Source organism: Gracilinanus agilis, chromosome 1, assembly GCF_016433145.1.
Source record: "Gracilinanus agilis isolate LMUSP501 chromosome 1, AgileGrace, whole genome shotgun sequence".
NCBI classification, from domain to species: domain Eukaryota; kingdom Metazoa; phylum Chordata; class Mammalia; order Didelphimorphia; family Didelphidae; genus Gracilinanus; species Gracilinanus agilis.
In genome coordinates this window covers 145,531,253-145,555,334 of record NC_058130.1, presented here as the reverse complement: position 1 = coordinate 145,555,334, position 24,082 = coordinate 145,531,253, and positions in this window count along the sequence as shown.

Below are 24,082 nucleotides of genomic sequence, written 5' to 3'. Positions count from 1 at the left end.
CCTACCCAGATTGTCCAACACTGTAGTTACCATTTTCCCATGGTACAAGACCCAGGACCAGGTACAAGTCTGCGCTTTCCATATGGGAAATGAATTAGGCATCATGGTCTAGTGGGAAGGGCACTATACAAATGGTGGAGGAACCTGGATTCTATCACTAACTTGACCTGAGATCTTATGGAATTTGCTTTAAAATTCTTGTAAATTTTGAGCTGGAAGAGACCTCAGGGGCCATTTAGTTCAAGCCATCATTTTACTTAGGAGGTAACCAAGTCACAAGAAGCTAAATGACTAGCCCAAGGTCATGCCATAAATGATAAGATTGGAACTTGAACCCAGGTCCTCTGCCTTCAAACTCAGAGCTCTTTTCTTCTCTATCAACCCATTGAGCTTCTGTTTTTTCATCTGTTTTGACTTTCTGACTGTTTTGAGGTGATTGGATAGGATGAACCTTTGTGTCTCTTTTTATTTTTAAAGCCCTTACCTTCTGCCTTAGTATCAGTTCTAAGACTGAAGAATGGGAAGGGCTAGGCAATCAGAGTTAAGTGACTTGCCCAGGGTCACAGAGATAAGAACCTTAGGTCCCTTCTAACTGGAATACTCGGTAATAAATAGGTGATAGTGTCTGGGGAAGCCAGATTAAAGACGGAATCTGGAAGCTCTTGACAAAGAGGTGAAATACAGGGCAGTCTTCTCTAATATGGTCTCAAATCTAGTGGATTTAAATTTAGAACATGTTAAACAAATTGCCTATCCCAATTTTTTCCCCCTTTCTGTTTATAGCCTAGGCTGGGCTCTTGAATCCTTGTTTTACTCGCTCTACTAGTTTGACTGTGTATGAAATAGTCACTTCATTGCTCATGGGGCCATAGACTCTACCAATCAAACATCGAGTCATTTTTGAGGCTTTGTGTGTTTATTCTCAGCACTAGGGAGGAGATGAGAGGAAAAAAAAAAGCCTTGGCACTACAAGGGAACTTGGGATAGAGGTCTGATCATATTGCTTTACTGCTCAAACATCTTCAGTGGCTCCCTAGTATCTTTAGATATAAACTACTCAACTTGGTATTTGAGATGTTTGCAATCTGGCTTCAGCCCACAGTTCCAGACTAATTTCACTTTACTCCCTTTCATGCATTCCACATTCCAGCCAAACTGACTTATTTATGCTGTTCTCTCAACTCAGCATTCCATCTCCGATCTTTGAATGAAAAGTATCCGCAATGTTTCAGAGGACTTGGGTTTAAATCTCACCTCGGTTACATCCTGCCTGTGTAGCCTTGGACAAGATACTTAACTACCCTGGGTCTCAGTTTCCCCATCTATAAAACAGGGGGTTTGGATTAGATGGCCTCTGAGGTCCTTTGTAGCTCTTGACCTATGAACCTGATCAAAGGCATTCCTATAATTTTTTTCAAGCTGTCTCCAGTGCCTTGAATTCATTCTCTCCTCTCCTTGGCCCCCTTCACATCCTCGTTAGTCCTTCGAGTCTTGGCTCAAGTTTGCTATCTCCTTCCCAAGACCTAGCACTGAATAGTGCCTGAATAGAAAGTGCTTAACAATAGTGAATTGGATTTGAAATGAGACTATGGTGTTGTAGGAAGAATTGGAACCTGGGGTCCAGACCTAGCTCAAAAACTTTCTAATAACAACTGACGTTTTAATGTTTGTAAAGCACTTTTATACATTTTTTTTTACATATTTTATACATATCAAGGGAGTCTTGTAGCAATCAGGTAGATAGTCCAAGTATTATTGTTCCCATTTTCCAGAGGGAGAAAAAAGGGCTCAGAGAATAGAAATGGCTTGTCTGTGGTTACCTACTTAAATAAGTGTGATAGGCAGCATTCACACTGAGATATTCCTAACTGGGGGCTCAAAGTTCTCTTCCCTCCCAACAGTTTCTCAAGGTTTATAACTGCAGAGCCAATTGTTTAGCCAATCCACCAATCAGTTCCTTATCTGTAAAATCAGGACATTAACTTTCACAGGTTTGTTATTATGAGAAATTTACTTAAAAAAAAAAAAGAAAAGAAAAATGACTTCCCTGAGTACATGACATAACAAGGGCAATCATTATTATCCTCATTTCCTCAGTGTGGCTTTCGTCAGATTAATCCTAATGTCATAGATACAGGGTCAGGAGAGAAGGCAGAGGTCAGTTATATTGTGCACTCGAGCCTCAGTTAATGGAGGAAAAACAATATCACCCTATTTACTAATAGGTAGTTATAGCTCTTTAAAGCTTGCAAAACATTTTACATTCTCTCATTTGATGCTCAAACAACTCTGTGAATGAGCTATTATTATCCCCATTTTGCAGCTGAGAAAACTGAATCTCAAAGAAATTAAATGGCTTGCCTAGGGTCATGCAGTATGAATCTGAAGTGGGATTTGAACCAGGGGGAAAGTGCTTTTAGAACCTCAAAGTTTGCACTCATGACAAGCCCTTCATTTTACAGAAGAAACACTTTCCCTGCCCTAAAAGAGTCCACAATTTATTTGAGGAGAAAGGATGAACATATACAAAATTCTTAGAGCACAATCTTATATAATTAAGTTTGGGGTTGTTTGGTGGCACTAGTATTACATTCTCTTTGGGTTCCTGGGAATGTTAAGATTAATGTGTAAGGAGCAACTAGGTAGCATAGTAAGTAAAGGGCCAGTTGTGGGTTCAAATTTGAACTCAGATGTTTCCTAGCTGTGCAACCCTAGGCAAGTTGTCCTTGCTGCTCTTCTGTCTTAGAACTATAACTAAGACAGAAAGTAAGGGTTTAGAAAAATAAAAAGATCAGTGTGTGGTCATGGAAGGTCATCATGGAAGTCTTGGGTGAGGTAGGATGTGAATTGTAAATTGAAGGAAAAGTGGGATTTGGATTGGTCTGGAGAAGGTAGCACAGCATGGTATTGACAAAGAGGTAGAAACAGGAATGGTTTAGGGCAGTGATTCCCAAAGTGGGTGCCATCGCCCCCTCGTGGGTGCTGCAGCAATCCAGGGGAGCAGTGATGGCCACAGGTGCATCTTTCCTATTAATTACTATTAAAATTTAAAAAAAATTAATTTCCAGGGGGCTAAGTAATATTTTTTTCTGGAAAGGGGGCGGTAGGCCAAAAAAGTTTAGGAACCACTGGTTTAGGGGGACGTTGAGAAAGGATAACATAGTGCAGCAGAATAAACCCTGGTTTGGGAGTCAAAGATCCTGGGTTTGAATCTCAGCTCTGCTGCTTGCTACCTCTATACCTGTGAGAGTTGGGACATGTCAGTCACTTAGCCTTTATAAGCCTCAGTTTCCTTATCTGTAAAAACCCATATCTGTAAAATGACTTTTGCCATCCCTTCTAACTCTAAATCTATGACCCTGTGATCCACCTGAATAGAGTTGCATTGAGGAAATAAGGTTAAGGTCGACTGCCCTTCTTGTGTTGTACATTGTGGGTCAGAGGGGGTGTACTGAACTGGAATTCGAACCCAAATCCTCTGACTCTCTGAGTCCGACAGACTTTCTATCACAGCTTAGCACTTAGGCTACTCGGTTCTATCACTAATTTGATGTTGTGGGTAGGGTTCTATCACTAACTAGATGGGGGCCAAACCATGGAAAGTCTTGAAATCCAGGTAGGGGAACTTGAATTTGATGTGACTGTTCTTGAGGAGCATCCTGAATGAGGATTGTGAACGCACTTGTAAAGTCGAAAATACTCTTTGATTATAAGACATTACTATTATTTGATGCTTTACTAAAGCCCTCATAACCTTTCTCTAGACTCCCAGGACTGAGTATTTCTATCTAGAAATTCCACAAGGTCTACTCCAGTCAGATGGCATGAGCCACCGAGGGGCAAGTGCTCCCCTGATTAGACTCCCTAATTGGAATCAGAGGCAAAAATTCAAAGAAATTCAGAATTGCAAGGGACCCAGATTGGGGAGAGAAGGGTCCTCTAATCCAGGTTTTTGGCAGATGCCCAACTCTTGCTAAAATGTGCTGGATTAGACTTGCTAAGGTTGTTGAAAATCCAGATAATGACTTCTAGGCTCTAAGAGCCTAGGGTGGGGCAGAAAAAGAAAAACTGTAGTTGTGGGAGGTGGGCCTCTGGAGGCTCTAGCCCAAGACCGAGCTCCCACTGCCCTCTCCATAAAGAGATGGTCAGATTCCCTAAACAGTCATTTTTCTGGCCCAGGGACTTCAGCCTTCTCATCTCAGGACCACCAAGGAGAGCTCCTTTGTCCTCAAGGCCCTTGCTTTTTCTTTCTGCTTGCAAACTTCCTCCAGTTATGTACAAACACAAAATACCAGGATATGAGTCAGAGTAATGGTAGTTTGGCCTGTGCCTGAAAACAAGGCTGACGAATGCTGGGGAAAGATGAGCTTCAGGGATGATGCATGCAGCCTTGAAGTTCTTTCCCCACTTGTGATGGGAAGTGCATAGGGGCATAGGATTTATATCAAAGGGATCTTTGAGGGTATTTAGTATCCCCCTTTTCCTCACCCTGATTTACAGATAAGGAAACTAAGGCCCATGGGATAAAATGATTGCCCAAGGTCACACAGGTAGCAGTGATAGTGACAGTCAGGAACAGAACCCAGATCCTTCCCTCTCTGTTATGAGGGCTACCATATTTTGACTAATTTTCCTGTTGCCTGTTGACAATTAGCTTTGAATAAAAGGTCTACTTATATTGGCCACTTTACCGGAAGACACAATCCAACGTTAGGTAAAACTGTCAGTGAGCAAGCAAGTTTTTTTTTTTTAATCTTTAAATTTTATTCTATTTTAAAACTTTTTTCCATGGTTACATGATTCATGTTCTCTCTCTCCCCTCTTCCCTCCCCCTTCCAGAAGTTGACAAGCAATTCCACTGGGTTATACATGTATTATCATTCAAACCTATTTCCATATTATTCATTTTTGTAATAGAGTAATCTTTTAAAACCAAAACCCCAAATCATATACTCACATAAATAAGTGATAAATCATAGGTTTTCTTTTGTGTTTCTATTCTCACAGTTCTTTCTCCAGCTGTGGATAGCATTCTTTCTCATAAGTCCCTCATAATTATTCTGGATTTGCTATTAGTAGCAAAATCTATTACATTTGATTATCTGACAATATTTCTGTGTACAATGTTCTCCTGGTTCTGCTCATTTCACTCCACATCAGTTTATGGTGGTCTTTCCAGTTCTTGTAAAAATCAAGCAGTTCTTCATTCCTTATAGCACATTAGTATTCCATCATCATCATATGCCACAATTTGTTCAGCCATTCCCCAATCGGGGGACAGCCCCTTATGTTCCAATTTTTTGCCACCACAAAAACAAGCAAGATTTTTGATTGAAATAGGTACTGTTGATCAATATGGAAGTGGGTTTTGCATGATAGTACATGTATGGCTCAGAATAAATTGATTACCATCCCCAAATGGGGGGGGGGATAGGCAGGGAGAGAGGGAGGAGTATCGGAGCTTTAATTTTGGGAAACGTATGTTAAGAATTATTATTATGGGATAATGAAATATTTTTGAATAAAAAATAGGCATTGTTCAGAAGTGGGGAAGAAAGGATGATTATAAGGATGAATAAGGAGCTTGTAATCTAGGCATACAGATAAAAATGAAGAGCTAAAATAACAAAATTAGTGTTTGAAATATGTGGATTTCAGTATTTGACATATAAGGCAGGATATGGAATAGACTGGGGTAGCAAGGCATAAAGGAAAAGAGTGATGGGGTCAGAGGTAGGTGAAACCTAGGTTTGAGCCCTGCCTCAGACACCATCTCTGTGACCATGGAATTAACCATCTGTTAACTCCCTTGTGCTTCAGTTCAATGAAATTCAACACATTTTTAATATTATGTGCAGGGCATAGAAAAAAGAAAATGGCTCCTGCCCTCAAGTAGCTTACATTTTGTAAAGGGGCAGAGGCAATCCATGGAGCAAAATCTGTGCCTATAGGGGGGCAGGACAATGCCAGGCAAGATTACATGCAAGCAGAAGTGTTCAAACAAGTCACTTGGGCACAATTGCACCAGTCTGGACCCTTCTCTGCTTACAGGCTTGTTTCCTTGTTAGGTTTTTCTTCAGATTCATAAGCAGTCTGGCAGACCAAAAATGTAGAAAACTCTCTTTAACTAGCTTGCTCTCAACTTGGGCCAAACTGGGGAAAATCTTGGGTTAGCCTTCCCTCTCTCAATCCCAAATTTTTCTTCACTTTTCATTCATTCATATGTCTTTCCATGCTTCCCTGTATTCTTTATGTTCATCATTTCTGGAAGCTGGGTGGTACAATAAGTAGAGCCCTAGACCTGGAGTCTTCCTGACTCCCCTTTTATTCTCTTAGGTCTGGAAGACCTAAATTCAAATCTTGTCTCAGGAACTTACTAGCTTCAGTTTCCTCATCTGCGAAATGGAGAAATAATAGCACTTACTTTCCAAAGGGTTGTTGTGAGGATAAAATGAGATAATTTGTAAAGTGCTTTGTAAACTTTAAGATACTACAGATTTGCTAGCTATTATTATTATTATTTTTAAAAAACTTTTACCTTCTGCCTTATAATCAATACTAAGTATGAGTTCCAAGTCAGAAGGGCTGTAAGGGGTAGGCAACTGGGGTTAAATGATTTGCCCAGGGTCACACAGTTAGGAAATGTTTGAGGTCGGATTTGAACCCAGGACCCCCTGTCCCTGAGCTACCTAGCTGCCCTGACTAGGTATTATTATTATAGCACAGGAATATTCTACATGTTCAGTTGATTTTTAGTTGTGTTTAACCCTTTGCTTTTCTTGGCAAAGACACTGGAGCAGTTTGCCATTTCCTTTTCCAGATCATTTTACAGATGTGGAAACTGAGGCAAACAGGGTTATTAAATGACTTGCCTAGGGGCAAACAGCTAGTAAGTGTCTGAGGCCAATTATAAATTCCAGAAGATGAATTTTCCTGAACCCAGGCCTAGTGCTCTATCCTCTGCACCATGTAGCTACTTATAATCATGCACCACAAATTCTTTAGCCATCCCTCAATCAATAGACTTCTACTTTGTTTCCATTCTTTACTACCTTAAAAGATGCTGCTATAAATATTTTGTTGTAGATAGAGCCTTTCTTTTTATCAATGACCTTTTTAGGGTAGATGCCTAGCAATGGAATCTCTGGGTCAAAGGGTATGGACATTGTAGTCATTTTGCTTTCATGATTTCAAATTGCTTTCCAGAATGGTGTATTAATTCGTAGCTCCACTAACAATGCATTAGCTCATCTATTTTTCCACAGTCCCTCCAACATTGACTATTCTCATCTTTTGTCATCTTTGCCAATTTACTGGGTATGAGCTAAAATCTCAGGGTTATTTTGATGTGCAATTTTATTATTATTAGTGATTTTGAGTATCTTTTCACACGGCTGTTAGCTATGCATAATTATTTTGAGAACTGTTTGTTCCTGTCCTTTGACCATGAATGGCTTTTGGTCAAACCATTTTGTTAGTTATCTATATTTTCTCCTAATTGTTTGTTGTCTATCTGGGCTATCAAACCCTTTTTAGAGATATCCGGTAAGAAGAATTTTTTTTTTCCAACCATTTCCCTTCTTATCTTAAATACATTAATTTTGCTTGTGTAGAAGATTTTCACTTTAATGTAATCAAAATGATCTATTTTATCTTTTGTAGCTGCCTCTATTGCTTATTTAGATGGCTGTGAAAGCTCTGAAAAGTATATGATCTAAGTTCTCAGTTATTTAGTTGGAACCTCCACCTCCCCCTGTCCCAGGCCTTGGCCTGTCTCCCCAGAGCTGGCAAGGGGCCCCAGCAATGGCAACGGAGCTCCTTCTCCTGCATCCCCTGTCTTCCCTGACCCCAATTCCCTCCTTCCCCTCTGTCAGTTCCTTCTCTATTCCTCCCTCGAGATTTTTACTTTTATTGACTTAATACACACTTAAACGAGTTTAAAAAGCAACAACAACATGATCTGTTTTCCTCTTCATTTTAACGTTATGATCTTTAAATTTCAGGTCCCATATGGAATTTATTGGGGAATATCACGTGAGACGTTGTTCTAACCCTTCCCTAGGTTTCTGATATCATAAGTAATGAACAGAGTCACCTTTGAATCTCCAGAGCATTTATTAGGAACCTCGAAAAAATATGTGAATCGCTACCTCTCCCGTGTTGCTACTGCTCAGAGGGTGTTAGCAAGCTATTAATAGAGAAAGGTTAGGCTCGAGTAACATGACAGGGATATAGACACCAAATGGCAGGTTGCCTTTCTCTGGGAATCCTGCCACACCTGGGGTTCAAGGTGGGTAGTGTGTGCTGGCAGCCGAGGCAGTTGGCAGCTGTGGTGGCAGGATCCCATGACTTCTAGCTCCCAGCTCTCCTCCAGCCCTTTCTCTAGGTTCACTCTGCTCGGCAGGCACGGGGCCAGGGAGCCAGGGCAGCTTCCTGCTTTACCATCTGGTCTAAGTCGCCCACGTCTGTCAGCCTGGTGGCTGGCCTCTTCGTGGAGGGATGGCATTTGGGGTGACCATTCGTGTGAGGTCAGAAGTCGTTAAAATTGGCAAGCCCATTCGGTGACTCCCAAAGAGTCCCACCTTAGCTCTCTTAGCTCCCTCAGTGTGTGGTTTCCTATAGTGGGATGCAAACTCTAGGGGCAGCTAAGTGGCTCAGAGAATAGAGAATCAGGCCTGGGGATGGAATGTCCTGAGTTCAAATCTGACCTCAGACACTTCTTAGCTAGGGTACTGTGGGCAAAACATTTAACCCTAATTATCTAGCCCTTACCTAAGCCTTTCTGACTTGGCATCTATACTTAGGATCGATATTCCAAGACAGAAGGTAAGGGTTTAAAAAAAAAGAATCTCATTTTACCTCTCTTAGTTCCTTTTGTGTGTGATCTCTCACACTGGAATGCAAACTCTTGAAGGTGTATGGCTGTCTGCGTTTTTATATTGATGGTGATGCTAATAATGATAATAATAATAGCTTGCATTTCTAGAGTACCCTAAAGTTTGCAAAGCACTTTACAAATACTTTCTCATTTTAGCCTTACAATGCCCCTGGAAGCATTTTATTATTTTATTATTGATTTCTATTTATAGACATTTTTATAGATGAGGAAACAGATATAGACAGCAGTTGAGTGAATCACCTTACCCAACTAGTAAGTATCCGAAGTTGGATTTGAACTCAGATCCTCTTGACTTTAGATCCAGGTGACTCCATTCACCAGGGGGGCTACCCAGTTGCCTATTATTGTATTTGTATTCCCATTGCTCAGCACAGTGCTAAGAACTTAATAAATGCTTTTTTATTTCTTTTTTTTTTTCTCTCCAGCCTTCCACTTCTGTTCCTGCCATGCTTTTGACTTTTCAGTTTTGCCATTGGCTACGGCCCATGAATCAGTGTAAATAGACTCTCCCTCCCAGGCCTTGTCCTTGGCATGTTTTACCAGAGTAGGAACCATTTGGAGCTCACGCTGTGGTAAGACATGAGTGCTGTTGCCTGAGCCCACCCTTGGCACCCTTCCAGAGGTCCTTGTGAACTTAATTTATGTGCCTTTATTTCTTCCGGCTAAACACAAGCCTGCTCCTGCCACCTCCCCAATCCTTCGTACTAGCCTCACAACCCAACGGGAGGCGCCGTGTTGGGGATCTCCTTCTCCCTGCCTCTACCCCAATCCACACGTACACATCTCGTGTCCCACCGGCATTCCCTAGCGCTTTCTGGACACTCCACAATGAACTCTTACATGAACTTATCACATATTTTATATCATTCTTATTCGGGCTGTTGTGGCCAAAGGGCTTGTTGGTCTGACTTATACATAAGAAATGAAGAAAAAAGGGCGACGTATGCTTGTCAAAGGTGTCTGCCACTGTCAAGAGGATGTCCATTGGAGAATCCAAAGGGAAAAGGGACTGATGTCCTATAGTTAGTAAGATTCTATTGTTTATGGTTATTTTTTCTTTTAGAAACCCTACTGTCAGTTTCTCTTGGTTAATGCACCCCATCCCCCCCCTTTTAAAGGTTTTACAAAGGAATATATTAGCTTCACAGGTATTGCAAGAACAAATAAACATTCTTCCCTACCCCACCTCAGCTCTGGTGAGAGGAGGGAGAATTGGTTCACAGTTTAACTCAATTCCTTTAAAGCTCCATCCCACCAAGATCCAACTCCAAAGTCCTCTTGGTTTCTTAGCACTTCCTTGGCTTCTCTTGGCTTCCTTACTAGATGGCATCAATATCTGGCCTAGAATCCTAAAAACAAGATTCCCGTGGCTTGAGCTCCCAAAGTAGGTAGCCTATTGACCTCATCTAGAATTGAACAGGACCCTCAAAACAGACCCAAACCCAAGCCCATTCTTGCGACCCGAAGGTCTAAGGTAGGGGTCGGCAACCTTTTTGGCCTTGAGAGCCATAAACGCCACATTTTTAAAAATGTAATTTCGTGAGAGCCGTACAGTGCTCACAGTGCGCGCTACTGTAACAGTGACTGAAAAAAAATTGACTTTATGGCTCCTGCAGAAAGAGCCATATGTTGCCGACCCCTGGTCTAAGGGGATAAGGGAGGAGCTTTACTCAGCTTTGTCCATGGCATCCATCCTGTGGAGGAACAAGACCTTCATCCCTGGATGTAGCTGAAAGGGTGAACTGTTATTTGGTTTCTGACATCTAAAGTAAGCAGACTAGCTAGGAATTATAAAAGCAATTATTAGGCACCCACAAAATCTGTGCATACACACTACTCTCTTGCTGAGCTGACTTATTCAGCATGGGAAATTATCAATACAAGCCTAGACTATAATGATATTGCAAGACCAATGTCCATATGGCTTTGAAAAGTCATAGACCTTTCATGCTTTGTGGAAAAAAGCTCACAAGGGCTTGGAAGAATGCAGGTTATCTCCAACTGGCTGCATTCGAGGGGTTTCTTTCATAGAAGGTCCTCCGTTGCGATTCCCATGTCTCTGCCCCAGACTCTAGTCTGCCTGTCTTTGGTGTCACAGTCAGCTTTGGTCAGAATTCAAGACCAGGCAGCTTCTGGCTAAATGGCTTCCTGGGCAGGCGTGGAGCTCAGTTGTTGCAGTCTTTCCAGAGGCTATGACAATACTCTGTTGATCCTTTCAAACACTGAGCTTTACTCATTTGTTGACACAGCTCACAGCATGGTGGAGTGATAGTATTAGGGCACTAGGGCAACACTGCCCCACAGTCACCTGAAAGACTTTCTAGTATCAGGCCAATCAAGGTGGCTGCTGGAGAGGAGGGGTGGAAGATTGCCTGGCTGGGATTCCCTCAAAGGTCAAATCAAGCAAGGGATCCTGTTTTTCTTTTAAAATCCTTCATAAATTGAGGGGATGTTTATCAATTGGGGAATGGCTGAACAAATTATGGTACATGTTGGTGATGGAATTCTATTGTGCTATAAGAAATGATAAACAAGATGATTTCAGAAAATTTCAGAAAAAGCTAGAAAGATCTGCAGGAACTAAAGCATAGCAAAATAAGCAGAAATGGGAGAACATTGTACACATTAACAACAATATCGGATGATGATTATCTGTGAAAACGCAGCTCCTCTCAGCAATGCAAGGATCTGAGACAATCCTGAAAGACTTATGATGGAGAAAACTATCCACCTCCAGAGAAAGAATGGTTGGAATCATCTTTCACATCGGTGTATTTATGGTTTTATTTTGGGGTTTTGGTTATGTATGAGCGTGCTCTTAACAATAACAGCTAGTATGGAATTGTGTTTTGCATGACAATAAAAAATGAAAAAAAACCCTTCATATTTTTCACTTTAGTTTATTTGGGTTATGATTTTATGTGATTATTTTCTTACAAAAATGATCAATATGGAAATATTTTTGCATGATAATACATGTACAACCCAGCTCTGGGAAGGAGAAGAAAAGGGAGGGAGGTAGACAATTTTGATCATATAACTTCAGAAAACTTATGTGGAAATTTGTTATTACATGTCATTGGTAAAATAAAATATCTTTATAATAAAATAAATAATTAAATAAAAGTAACCCTTTCATAACCTGACCCCTTTCTACCTTTCCAGTTTTCTTATACCTTCCTCCTCTCCACATAATCTTTGATCCACTGATGCTGGCTGCCTTGCTGGTCTTTTCACACACATTTAGATATTTTCACTGGATATTCCTCAGACCTGCTATATACACTTGTTCTCCACCTCTGCCTATTGGCTTTCCCAGCTCCTTTTAAATCTTAGCTAAAATCCTACCTTCTACAGGAAGCCTTTCCTAATCCCTCTTATTAATTTAGTACCTTCCTTCTGTTGATTTTTTTCTCCCACATATTCTATATGTAATTTATTTGTACACAGATGCATGTTGTCTCCCCCAGTAGCCGTTGAGCTCCTTGAGGACAGGGACTGTTTTGCCTTTCTTTCCTCAGTTCTCAGGATAGTGCCTGGCATGTAGGAGAAGCTTAATAGATGTTTGTTGACTCAGTATTCCTCATTCTCACTATGCAACAAGACTTTCCTTTTTCGATTATATATATCCTAGTAATAATAATAATAATAATAATAGCTAGAATTTGTGTAGTGCTTTAAGATTTGCAAAATGTTTTATATATATTATCTCTTTTGATCCTCACGACAACCTAGTGAGGTAGATGTTATTATTATTCTAATTTTACAGATGAGGCTAAAAAAAGGTGAAGTGATTTATCTAGGGCCACACAGCTAGCTAGTATCTGAGGCAGTGTTTGAACTCAGGTCTTCCTGACTTCAAGACCAACACTGGGGCAGCTAAGTGGAAGAATAGACACAGCATTGGACCTGGAGTCAAGAAGACTTCAGTTCAAATCTAACTTTAGACACTTTTATTGACTGTGTGACTCTGGGCAAGTCATTTAATCTATATCTGCCTCAGTTTCCTCATATGTAAAATGAAAATAATCATAGCACCTACCTCTCAGAGTTATTGTGATGATCAAATGAAATATTTTTTCCTTTTAAAAAGTTTTTTTTCTTTTGAATTTTTTATTTAATTAATTAATTTAGAACATTTTTCTATGGTTACAGGATTCATGTTCTTTCCTTCCCCCGTCCCCTCCCCTCCCATATCTGACACACAATTCCACTGGGTTTTACATGTGTCACTGATCAAGACCTACTTCCATATTATTGATAATTGCACTAAGGTGATCACTTAGAGTCTACATCCACAGTTATATCCCCATCAACCCATGTGATCAAGCAGTTGTTTTTCTTCTGTGTTTCTACTCCCATAGTTCTTTCTCTGGATGTGGATAACATTCTTTTTTATAAGTCCCTTAGAATTGTCCTAGATCATTGCATTGCTGCTAAGTAGAGAAGTCCATTACATTTGATTGTGTCACAGTGTATCCATCTCTGTGTATAAGGTTCTCCTGGTTCTGCATTAATTCCTGGAGGTCATTCCAGTTCACATGGAATTCCTCCAGTTCATTATTCCTTTGAGCACAATAGTATAAAATAATATTTTTTAAAGGCCACGTCATAAAGTTCTATATAAATGCTAGATATCTAATAGTTGCCCAGCCAACATATCTCCCAGATGATCTCTTTTACAGTTTCTCTTGCATTGCTCACTTGTAATTTGTTACAGCTTGCTTACACCCACCATGTACCTTAACATTGTCCTTTAGACAGTCCACAGCTTTAGTTCTTTTTGGAAGAATATTGATATTAAAAAGATGGGCCTTTGTTTTAAGGAGAAGCTTGAAGTCATTAAAAGAACTTTCCAATTTCCCAAAATCAATCCAACCTTCTCTCATGTTTAAGGACTCATTGTCCTTAAGACATGTATCTAGATGAATAGTCAATCCATTCCACAGCTCACATTAGTCTGGATAACAGGCATTCTCTATCTGCTTAGTTTTTCCTACATGGATAATTTGTTCCAATTCCTTTGAGTCATTCCCAAGCTCATTTAGAAGCCCATCCAGTGTTGCAGGGCTCACACAATGACGTCTATATATGAGAGCTTCTGGAAGACCTTACCACATGTAGGAGGACATCCCTCTTCCATTTACACTCTGCTTTAGACATCCTTGGGACAGTGGCATACACTTTTGAAAGGCATATGTTATTTGTCTCATTTGATGTTTATAATCAGAACATCTTGTTCTTTGGTCATATCAATATAAATAACTACCTAAGTTCATTAGTTAGTAATAACAATGAATTATGAGTGGTTGGGAGGGGAGAGTGGACAGTCAATATGCTGGAGGGGTTCAGTAAAGATTGGAGCAGCACCTATAGAAATGGGACACAGGCATGTCAGTTTTGATTGGAGTAAGGAAAGGGAGGGGGTCAAGCATGAGTGGGATATCACAGAAGGAGAGCTCTGGACAGATTGCGGGGAGGAGGGCAGCAATAATACTAGGGCCCTGAAGGATGTGGAAGGAAGGAAATTGTGGAACTCCAAATATGGACTTTGCTAAAAGAATGGTGTCCTGGTACACTCTTTTGGCAGTATAGTCATTGTGGTGGTGATGGGATGGAGGGTCCACTTTTTAAAACCTATCTCACAGGCTTATTGTGAAGAAAAAAGGAGAGAAAATATAATTAAATATATCACAGAATGTTAGAGGTACAAGGGACCTTGGCCTCTGATTTTATAGAAGAAGTAACTAGAACTTAGGAAGGAAAATGACCACATAGCAAGTTAGTGGCAGAAATAGTACTAGAACCCAATTATCTTGACTCCCAGCCTCATGTCCTCTCATTTTCAGGTTCCATAACACAAGACCGTCTTTTTAAAAATGAGGTCAGCTTGGTAATTTAGTAACTAAACATATCTGGTACATAATAATATTTAATAAATGTTAATTGATTGATCGACCAATTAACTCCCCTTGGATGGGATCCAACAAGGAATTCCCCTCTAGAGTAATGGCATCAGGTTGATGTCAAGCATGGGAAGTATTTTGAGACCCTTCTAGATTTTGGCTCTCCCTACCAAATTGTTACAATCTTCACAATTCTGCCATTCTTATCCAAAATTACCTTTAGGAATCAGTCTTCCAGCAAAGAGAAGGTTTAGTCAGTCTTTAGTGGGCATGATCTTCATACTCCTTCTAGGGTTTGACACATCCAGAGTCCCTTGGAACAGTGGAAGACTTTGTAATCACTGATCCTAACCTGGATTCAGGGTTCATGGGGGCTGAGATAGTCAGAAGCCCATTCCCAGTCAGGAAGTTGAAGATTAGCATTTGGGATCCTGCAAGTTTGGTTTTTCAGAGACCTACCACATGGGACCACTCTGACACTGTGCTATTGACACCCACACAATTTCAGGGATTTGGGTTTCTTTCTGATTGTCTTTCCCAGGAAGGCCATTTGGGGACCGACCTGCTGATTGGTCAACCAACCAACATTTCTTAAGCCCCTGTTATGTTCCAGGTACTGCTAGGATCCTAGCTGGAGTTAGGAAAATAAAAGTGATAGGTCCTTGCCTGCTCTTCAAGGAATTTTGCATGACGGGCTGTTCTTTCTACTTTTCTCAATTCTTTCAATCTCTTTCCAGTACACCTGTGAATTTGAATGAGTTTTCATGGAAGATATGTCTTCTATTATCAAATTCCTTCCTGCCAGAGATTTTATGGAATTCATATTTAACTGCTTTTGAATTGGTTTTTTGATTGGAGAGAATCTAGCTGGAGGAGAGGAACAACTGAGTTCTCAGTATACATATGGCATGGTCTCTACGGCTTTTTTCTTTTTTCTTTCTGCCCTTGAATCATGGAGGAAACAAAAGAAGTCTGACAAGGGTTCAGTCCTGTATGGGAAAACTCTAATTAGGCTTAGACCTGGGCTTACTAACTACTTTATTTTTATTTTTTAATTTAATTAATTTAGAATATATTTCCATGGTTACATGATTCATGTTCTTTCCCTCCCCTTCTCCCATGCCCCTCCCATAGCCAATGCACATTTCCACTGGGTTTTACATGTGTCATTGATCAAGACCTATTTCCATATTATTAATATTTGCAATAGAGTAATCATTTAGAATCTAGATCCCCAATCATATCTCCATCGAGCCATGTGATCAAGCAAATGTTTTTCTTCTGTGTTTCTAGTCCCACAGTTCTTTCTCTGGATGTGGATAGCATTCTTTCTCATAAATCTTTCTCCCTCAGAATTGTCCTGGATCATTGCATTGTTGCTGCTTACTAACTACTTTAGAGTGATCTGGAAGCATCAAGTTTTTTTCCTGAAACCAACCTAGGACATACAACTTGTCTCAAGGATCAAAAAGGATCAGAGATGATCAGAGAGTTAAACTGGAAGGGATCAAGAGATAATTGAGTCCAACTGCTTCTTTTACAAAGGCATAGAGAGGTTGTGACTTGCCCAGGGTCACACACAAATGAAACAGTAAATACAGTACCAGACTGTAGTTGGGAAGATTTGAGTTCAAATCTGATCTTACACACTCACCAGCTGTGTGACTCTGGGCAAGTCATTTAACCTCTGTTTACCTCGGTTTCCTTATCTAAAAAATAGGCATAACAACAGCACCTACTTCCCAAGGTTGTTGTGAGGATCAAATAATTGTAAAGCACTTAGCACAGTACCTGGCACATAGTAAATGATATATGAATGGTAGCTATTATTTTTATCTTCTCTACCTGCTGCCTTTTCAACAAGCTTTTCTTTTTTATTGATTTCTAAGTCTTCCTAATTCTCTAGTTCCTGATTCTAGATTCCCAACTGTGCAAGTCTCTTGGTCTCTGAGCCTTCTTGACTTCCTGGGTTAAAGATCAACGGCCTCAGATTGCAGATTACCTGTTTTCCTTCCTACTCACTCTTTTCTCTAAGCTACAAAGACTTCCATTTCTGATGGCTTATTTAAAGGGGAAAGAACAGTACATAGAAATATCAAGAATGGGACTATCAGTAACCAAAAAAGCACATGAAAAAAATTGTGCATCATCTAACCGAATGGCTTCTAGGTTGTTATTCCAACCTATGTCCATAATGTTGCCCTGGCCCAAGCCTCAGCCAGGACAAATTACTTCTGTAATATCACACAGAAAACTAGTGGGTGATGAACTTGGCTTTTGGATTCCTGTTTACTGGTCTCTTGACTCTACAGTAACGCTGCAGATGAAGCAAAGGCAAGAACTATTGGGTACCTCATGTTCGAAAAGATATAGATAAGTGAGAGAGCATCTAGAGTATAGGTTCTTGAACTTCGATTCTATGGATAGATTTTCAGAAGCTCTATCCATTTGGATAGGGGAAAGAAACTTGTTTGGGAAAAAATTCCATATTTATTTCAGGATAACTGATTTCCTTTTTAGTTCAATATATTTTATATTTTTAAAAATAGTATTCTGAGAAAGGGTCCATTGGCTTCACCAAAGAGATCCATGACACCAAAGTTAAGAGACCCTGATCTATAGGAAGATGAGTAGATTTGGGAAGGCTTTCCTGATCATGCCTGCCATATGAAGATTAATGGAAAGAAGCAGGACTATTTAACTTGGAGAAGAGTGAAACAGAATGAAGAAGAGTGAGGATGGGAAAGGCAATATAATAGCTGTACTTAAGTACCTGAAAGGGCTTTCTCATGTGGAAAAGGGATTAGATTCATTCTGTTTGTTCCCAGAGGGCAAAAGTAGAAGCTATGAGTGGAGGTTTCAGAGATGTTAGGAAAAATATGCTAGAATTGGAATTATCCAAGACTGGCATGGACTGCCTCAAGGCATAGTTGGTTCGTTCTCCCTGAATTCTTACTTAAAGTCAGGATGATCATTTGTTTGGGCAGTTAGAGAATGAAGGTCAGGGTTCCAGTTCAGTTATGGATTGCACCAGATTGCTTCCTAAGTCTCTATCCCAACTTTGTGATTCTGAGATACCCAAACATTAATTCCTGAAGAGACTGGGAGTTGGGAAGGAGTTTGCCTCACTTTCTATTGATCACAGATATCCCAAAGGACTCTTTGTCCACCTGAGCAGCAAACTGCTCAGCTTCCTAGGCCAGGTTAATGGACCTTTTTTTTTTTTTTTTTTTTTTTTTTTTTTTTGTCTCTGTTACATTTTCTGTATTTTCAGTTTTTTCCTCCTTTTCTGTCTCAGCTGCCTTAGTCTCCATGGCTGCACCATCTGGGATTTTGACTTTGCTGTAGATCTCAAACACTTCTCCTTCCCCCTTCCTCCTCCTCCCTCATCATGTTCCACCAAGTGTGGGCCCTTGCCAGTTCAGATTTAATAAGTACAGAGAGTTCTTCTTTCATTTGTTTCTCTCAGCTCAGAGAGGACAACATTGCTTCATAGGCTTCAGGGGGTTTGGGCTTGCTGGTGATTACAGTTTGTTTTTTAATCAATCGCAAAATCTTTCCTTTGGTATTTACTGCATTTCCCCATGACAGCCTTCCTGAGATAGTCACTAGGCTTAGGCCTTCTGCCATGTGCTATCACCCTGAGTTCTCCCAACTTGGCATATTTTTGTGTATAAAATAGATTGGGAACCTATGTCATGTCACAGCCTATGCCAGGATACTATGGTCCGATGGTGTTCTTCCATGATACACCTCGGGAGCTTACCTAGTTCATCTCCCAGCTTATAGACATGACCCAAACTAAGAATGTTCCAGATAAATGTGTGACATATAATGATTTCCAGGCAAGGTGACTATCACTTCCTTTGTTGACTCTTAAGCTATTGGAATAAGGGATGCCATTAACCTAATTCTTTCCTGTAAATCTAGAAAAAATGGTTCTCTGATGTAGAAGAGAAAATTCTTTTTCTCCTTCTTTCCTTCCCCCTCCTTCCTTGTACTATACTGTCTTTGCTTTCCCTCCTCCACCCGATCTTGCCTGTTCCTACATTCTCAGTATTATAGAAACTCAGGATGTTTAAGAGATCTTAGGACATAGAGTATGAGAGCTAGACAAGACCTTAGACCAGTGATTCCCAAAGTGGGCGCAAGCACCCCCTGGTGTGTGCTGCAGCAATGGGGGGGCAGTGATGGCCACAAGTGCATTTATCTTTCCTATTAATTGCTATTAAATTTTTAAAAAATTAATTTCCAGGGGCGCTAAGTAATATTTTTTCTGGAAAGGGGGCGGTAGGCCAAAAAAGTTTGGGAACCACTGCCTTAGACCTTAGTCCAAAGCCCTCATTTTACATATGGGGTGTCAACTCGCTATCTTCTCAAGTGTCTGACCCCACCTGACCAGAGTCAAACTGAGTGAAAGACACTAGAAACTAAGGAAGAAGCAAAACTATTTTAATGTATTTTTAGCAGCATGAGTGCCCATGTGGGAACCCTTCTCCTAGGGAGGTGATGGCAAACACATATGTCAGCACATACAGAGAAGTATGGGGCCACATGCCAAGGATGAAACATTTGCCGTAGGGTAGTGTAGACACTGTGCACTATAGATGACAATTCTACCTATACTAATTTACCTATTTTTGTTTATTAAATACAGTTAGATATTACAACTATACATTTTTATTATTTAAACTATAAATATCACAAAATTTTGTTTGTTTTTTCCCAAAGTGACACACCACCCAAGTTATGCTCAGTTTTTCTGGTGAATTTTGACACACCAAGCTCAAAAGGTTGTCCATAACTGTCCTAGGGAGAGAAGTCCTTTAAATATAGAAATTATTCAGCTTTTATTATTTGAAAAATGAGGAAGAAAAAAGGAAAAAAGTAAGATTGTTATTTGAGGGAGTTATTGTCAGTAACTCCTTGGAGTGATTTTCTGGGGTCTTGAGAAGATAGGCTGATCACAGTTATCTTATTTGGAAATCTCTACAACCTTTCCTGGTGAGATAAATGATTGGCTTTTCAGGAAAGTTCCTAGTATTGTTCTCAGCCCAGGCCCTGTTGGTGCAGTTAGGGCAGGGTTCAGTTGGTAAGTACCCATTTCTCAAGCTTAGCTCATGGTCACAAAGGTTATTGTTATGTGTCAGAAATCCCTGGAAAAAGGGGCACTTGAGCAAACTAAATTATTATAGTCAGTATTCTTTTTACTTTCTCGGGGGAGACTGAGATCCTTCTAGAGAAGTGAAGTGACTCTCTCTGGAAGTGCCCTCTCCACCATACCATGCAGTTTTTCTCATTGAGTGCCATTGTCTCATTTGTTACCCTAGAAATGGATTAAGGAAGCAGGTGGAAGGTCAGGGTCTCCAGATTTTGCAATCCAGAAACCACCTGTCTACTTGTTAACAGGGAAAACAAAACAAAATAAAACAAAATAATCTCAAACAAACACTAGCAACTGCCTTGCTTCGGTGAGTACCCTTAAAATCACAACTATGACTACACTTAAAAAACTCTCCTTTTTTTGTTTCAACCAATATTTACTGAGTATGTACTAAGGACTATGGGCAGCTAGGTGGTGAAGTGGATAGAGTTACACTAGCTGTGTGGCTCTAGGCAAGTCACTTAACCTTTTTGGCTTCAGTTTTTTCACATGAGAAATGATCTGGAGAAAGAAGTGGCAAACCACTCCAGTATCTCTGCCAAGAAAACCCAAATGGCATCACAAGAAGCTAGACATGACTGAACAGCAACACTAAGGACTATGTCATGGGGAGAGGAGTAGAGATACAAAGATACATTAGGATCAATGACTTAGCCCAATGCTTAGAAGTGTAGAAAGTACTTTCCATCCAATATCTCTTTTAATTCTTACACCAACCTTTTAAAGTAGGTGATTCTGATATTATCTCAAATGAGGAAACTAGGTCTCAGAGACTTAAACTGCCTTGCCCAGGGGCACTTAGCTAGCAAATAGCAGAGCCAGACTCTGAACATCCACTAACCCACTTCTAAATCATTTAAGATCCCTGGCCTTGGTGAGCTTAAAGCATAGTAAGTGACAAGCAAAATGGTAGGTTTATATCTGTGGATAGAGCACCAGACTTGGATTCAGGAAAAACTGAGTTCAAATCCAGCCTCAGGCATTCATTAATTGGGTGATCCCGGGCAAGTCCTTAACCCCCCTTGTCTCAGTTTCTTCATCTGTAAAATGAGCTAGAGAAGAAAAAGGCAAATCACTCTAGTATCTTTGCCAAGAAAACTCTGAATGGATCTTGAAGAATCTAACACCACTGAAACTACCAAATGCAAATAAATAACATGGAAAAGAAAGAAAAAAGAAAGAAAGAAAACCTAAATACCCAGACGCCCTTCAAAAACAAACCAAAAACCAAAAACAAGGCAGTTCCTTTTTTGGGTGAGTTGCATTTAATTTCAGACCAGCCTAAGATAGTCTAGGACCATGTTGGCAAACCTACGGCATGTGTGCTGGAGGAGACTGCTCCTTTCCCCCTTTCCACAAGCTCCTGAGGACTTTTCTCACATCACTCATTCCTCTACCCAGCAGCCCAATGGGAGTGCTTTCTCCCTCCCCTGTCTGGGTAAGGCAGAGGCTCACATGTGGCATGACGGTTGCAATTTGAGCACTTGGTCTCTAAAAAGTTCACTGTCACTCATCTGGGGGATGATTATTGTGCCCAGTGGCTCTGGAACCAGATTTGAAAACAGTATGTATTTCTCTTTTAAGATTATAAAATTCCCAGTTGGCCCCTCATCTGCTTTAATCCGGATAGCGTGAGGATGGGAAAACCAAGGTCCATTCTTTATTTACACCAGTAATGGACATTGGAATCTGGTGGAAATGCAAGCCTTTACCATTCATATGTGGATATACCCCCATTTTCTTTCTTTATAATTCATCCTAAATTCAATGCTGGGATCTTTTTCTAAAGGGCTCGGTTTGTACAAATCACCCTTCCTGTTCAAAAACATTAATACCTGGGTATTTTCCATAGAATAAGGAACACTTAAATTATGCCCAATCTGCCTCCATCTTTATATTCCCCCAATCCCCAGAAGTAACCCTCGGTACAAACCAAATGGATCTCATTCCCTGAACATACAATAAGCATTCCTGTTATATTTGTATTACAGAGCCTAGGGTTTTGCTCATGCAGATTCCCTTGTCTAAAATGCCCTCCCTATCCTCTTTACTTATATATATCTTAGTCATCCCTGAAGGCCCAGGTTAAAGTTCAGCTCCTCCATAAAAGCTTTCTACCCTACTCTCTACCCCACAGCCTTTGGGGATTTCTCTTGCCCCAGAGATCCCATTGCATGTATTATCTCGATCAAGAATGCCATCTCCATTTTAGCCTGTCTTCAGTTCATAAAAATTCCATTTTGGAGCCCTTTGTTCCTTTGTTCATACAAATACATAATTGGATTAACAAATCTTTGTCAAGAAAAACAAAAATGTAAATAGTGGTAATACAAATAGATTAGTGCTTTTGAAACAAACACAAAATTTGGATTTGAGGTCATTGGTCTATACTGTAATTTAGCATTTACCATATGCTGTCTTGTATATGTTATCTTTATGTGTATAAACTCTGGCATAACCCATTGCATCTCTAGCACTCAGCATAGAGCCTTGAACAGAATAGTCCACCCTTGCCCCTATAAATGCTTGTTCAAGATGAGTCATAGAATCATAGAATTTAGAATGTCAGAGCTGAACATTTAAGGGGGTTGGGGAACTTTAGAATTTAGGATGTCAGAGCTTTAGGGCATAGAATGCTGGAGAGAGAAGGCATCTTATTATTGCTATTCGTAATAATGCTAATTTACATTTATAAAGTGCTTTACATTTACAGGGCACTTTATATACAAGGTGCCTTTGTTCATTTCATTTCAGACCTTAATGCCTCAGAATACCTCTTGTGAAGTAGGTAATAGTAGTATATCCATTTTTCAAATGAGGAAATTGGACCTCAAGGAAGATTGTGAAAGAGATAGTGTGGTTCAGAGGCATGCTGGAGCCAGCTCTAACCAGATCCCAAGAGCCAATTGTTAAATTTTCAGTGTGAACATTTACACATCAGAAATTGGCAGATGTTATAAACCAGGGCTTGGTTTTTTTAATTTAGTTTATTGTCTAGATTTAAGAAGTGAGAGAGAAAGTAATAATGTAGATTAAACTTGCAAGTGTGTTGTTTGCACATTTCTCCTTCCTCAGCCAATTAAACATTGTAATATAAAGTGTGTTCAATGAATTTGAATCTTAGTTTTACTACTTAGAAATCTATGTGATCTTGGATGAACCATTCAAATTCTTTGGGTTTTTATTTTCCTCACCTGTAAAATGAAGAGTCAAAAGTAAATAACTCTATGATTCTATGATTTGCCAAAGACCACACTAGTAAGTGTTTGAGCCAGAATTTTAAGCTTGATCTTTTGACTTCAGCATTCTTTCCATGACACCATGGTGACAGACAGAAAGACAGAGAGACAGACAGATAGACAAATAGGTAGATGAATAGATAGACATTTAGATAGATAGATAGATAGATAGATAGATAGATAGATAGATAGATAGNGATAGACATTTAGATAGATAGATAGATAGATAGATAGATAGATAGATAGATAGATAGATAGATAGATAGATAGATAGACAGACAAATGGACGGACGGACGGATGGATGGATGGATGGATGGATGGATGGATGGATGGATGGATGGATGGATGGATGGATGGATAGACATTTAGACAGACAGACAGATAGATAGATGGATAGACAGACATTCAAACATTCAGACAGACAGACAGATAGACAGATAGATAGATAGATGGATAGATGGATAGATAGACATTCAGGCAGATAGACAGAGAAGGGTATATATTTTGCATGGCAATGTGGAGGTGAAAAAAAGGAGGTGGAATCGGGAGATAATTGAGGTAATAGTGAAGCAAAGAATGATATAGATCTTTCCTCAAATGGTGGTCCCCAGGAAGGAGTCACCAATGAAGAAGGAACAGAATGGAAATCCTGACAGTGAATAATATTATCTTATTTACTAGATAAGTTCTAGGGAATTATTTGAGGCACTGGAAGATTAAATGCCTTATAGAATTACTCATCTATTAAATGGTAGAAGGATTTGAACCTAGATCTTTATGGCTGTTATTCCAGAACTCTATACTATGCTCTCATCATCATCATCATCATCTCATTCTTCTTATCTTTTTAATGGATTTCAGATAAAAATAGTC